Below are 3,124 nucleotides of genomic sequence, written 5' to 3'. Positions count from 1 at the left end.
GTGACAATTTCAATTGTGAAATTGTAAAACGAGATTGAAAATTCAGATAACTTTTTTTCATTATTTTCATAATTTTTTTTTATTATTCTCAACAGAACGTGTTCTCACGTGCTAGGCTCTCCCCCAACAATAACTCAAAACCCAAAAATAAAAACAGTGATTCATCGCCGAGAAATCTAACGATTCTCAATAGTCCAGAGGGGGGAGCTCGAGTGTCAAGGGCCACCCCATCATGGGGCTTCCCAACCGCACAAAAAAAACACCCCATGCACTTCCAAAAAAAAGTTATCTGAATTTTCAATCTCGTTTTACAATTTCACAATTGAAATTGTCACAATTTATCAAAATCAATGCCCTCAGAACAAATAATCTCTCAACGTCGTAACTCAACTCGAAGATTGTTACAAGAGTTAAATCCTTTGAGACAGAATTATCAACAAATAACTCGACTTTGACATTGCGTTTGACGTGAGAAATTCTGACAGTTTTTATTTTTGGGTTTTAAGTTATTGTTGGGGGAGAACCTAGCACGTGAGAACACGTTCTCTTGGAAATAACAGATGAAGCTGAAACTAACGAAAAATTCGATTTAGGGGAATCTAGGGGCTCAAACATTTCTAAGTCACGAGCAAACTCGTTCGCAGTTGAAAAAAAAGTGCTCAGACGATTGTTTGACCCTTGAACCCTCAAAAATCCCCTAAATTGAATTTAATTCCACTAATTAATTGAATTCCACTAATTTCAGCTTGAAGAATAACAGAGTATTTTCTGTTTGTTTGCTGAAGAATTCCACCCGAAGTACTGAATTTTATTTGGCCCTTTATCATTTTTCCTGAGTAATAGACATGAAAAAAAAGTTATCTGAATTTTCAATCTCGTTTTACAATTTCACAATTGAAATTGTCACAATTTATCAAAATCAATGCCCTCAGAACAAACAATCTCTCAACGTCATAACTCGACTTGAAGATTATTACCAAAGTTTAAATCCATTGAGACAGAATTATCATCAAATAACTCGACTTCAACATGACGTTTGACGTGAGAAGTTCTTCCCTAGAAATATATCTCAGTTGAGGAGGCACGAGGGCGTTGCATGACACGTAACGGATGTTGAATAAACTAGAACTATAATAGAACAGAGCTGAAAATGTGTACAATAGAAGCCTTAATTTCATTCTTCTGTTACCCATACGGTTTGAACTATCGTTTTTTACCCAATGAATATTAAAACAGTGAACAGAGTAATGGAAAATGGCTGGTCCCCGGTGGATTCAGGGCGTGCAACAGCCGCAGGATGTCCGAATTAGGTATTTGCGTCAGCGTTTGCCAATTGTTCCGGCGCCCACATTTTTTTTTCACGAGTGCTATTGCACTTCTGTCCTTGTTATCTTCACTCCTTCCATTTGAAAATGCCCCACATGACGCGGCATATCCACATATGTCAGGCTCTCAAGAGACGCCTCGTATTTCACTCTTCTCCCTGTATTTTTTCTTTTTTTTTTTCTTTTTTTTTCGGTTTCTACCATCCGATAAGCTTCTTCGGTAGTTGCGAGGCGCGAAGAGGACGGCCATTGAGACAGGGCGATAGTTTTTGTTGATGATTGAATCCAGATTTAGTATTAAAAAAAAAATTGGAGAGATTCACTTGCAGAGAGATATTTTTTCAACGATGAATTAAAAATCGAAAATCAAAACAGTTGGAATTTCTCACGTCAAACGCAATGCCAAAGTCAAGTTATTTGTTGATAATTCTGTCTCGAAGAATTAAACTCTTGTAACAATCTTCGAGTTGAGTTACGACGCTGAGAGATTATTTGTTCCGAAGGCATTGATTTTGATAAAGTGTGACAATATCAATTGTGAAATTGTAAAACGAGATTAAAAATTCAGATAACTTTTTTGCCCATCTCCATTACTAAAAATATTAAGATAAAAAATGCCCTATGGACTTATCACTCTGAATTCCAACTACAAAACGTATGAAGAACGCATAAAACTCCATCACAATGTTAGGAAGAACCTAATTGCGGTTCTGATTACTCCACTTAACCACAAGAATTTATCGGCAAACGTCTCAATTCCGCTGACACGCTTACAACCACCAACAATTCCCCTCGAACTTTGGGATCCCGTTAATGTTGCTATCGCTTTGCATCAAGCCATCCACAGAGTGACCAGATGGTGTAATTAATCATCACTTGTGGCGGCATCTCAATGTATCACATTGTGCTCCAAGAGATGCTCAGAAAACTCATATATGCGAGAATTATAACTAGGAGAGAGTGAGGCGATGCAGGCTGCCTTCAATCGACAATATCTTCTGACCTAGTGACGCGATTTGGATGAATTAGAGCTCACGTTGAAGTCTGAGAAAATGCCTTTCGAATGAATGAAAAGTTGGGGAATTGCACTCTGTGGATGATGAGTTATTGATAATTGAAATCATTGATAAAAATGAAAATTCAATTTTTTCAATTTTTTGAACAAGTTTTTCTTCAATTATTCGTTAATGAATTGATGGAATTTAATCTTTTTTTTCGAATGTAGGTTGCGGTGAGCCCTGTCCATCGACACTAATTAAAATTTAATTTATAAATCAATGTTCAGCGATTCCACCAAATCTGTATATGAAATATTGCCCCAAAAAATTTTCGAAGTTCTTTTTTTTTCATCTAAAATTCGATTCCATTTAGGAGGCACTCCCAGCTACAATTTTTTAAAATATTCCCCGCAATATTATCGTCATATACATAAGGCCGTGACTATTCGCACCATTGCGTGAATCACTCCCATACACTCCATACACTCCACGCATGCGTGAAGTTCGTGTGTTTCACGCAGCCGAATTTTCATACTGCTGTGTATTTCACGCAGTTGAAGTTTCATACTACTGTGTTTCACGCAGTTGAAGTTTCATACTACTGTGTGTTTCACGCAGTTGTATTTTTATACATCTGTGTTTCACGCAGTTGTATTTTTATACAGATGTGTGTTTCACGCAGTTGTATTTTTATACACCTGTGTGTTTCACGCAGTTGCATTTTGATACGCCTGTGTGTTTCACGCAGTTGTATTTTTATACATCAGGATTGCGTTTTTCCACTTCCTAGGCCTTATACAA

The 3,124-nt window shown here is 37.0% G+C and overlaps 1 protein-coding gene across 4 annotated transcripts in view; it reads left to right on the top strand.

The window, feature by feature from the left end:
• Positions 1 to 3,124, top strand: part of LOC107048736 (SLIT-ROBO Rho GTPase-activating protein 1) — a 56,629-nt gene that overhangs the window by 30,502 nt on the left and 23,003 nt on the right. The gene's annotated exons all lie outside the window — the stretch shown is intronic.

Source organism: Diachasma alloeum, unplaced genomic scaffold (assembly GCF_001412515.2).
Source record: "Diachasma alloeum isolate Michigan unplaced genomic scaffold, Dall2.0 Dall_scaffold_00196, whole genome shotgun sequence".
Taxonomy (NCBI): Eukaryota; Metazoa; Arthropoda; class Insecta; order Hymenoptera; family Braconidae; genus Diachasma; species Diachasma alloeum.
The sequence above is the reverse complement of the archived record's forward strand: the minus strand, read 5'-3'. Positions and strand labels throughout refer to the sequence as shown.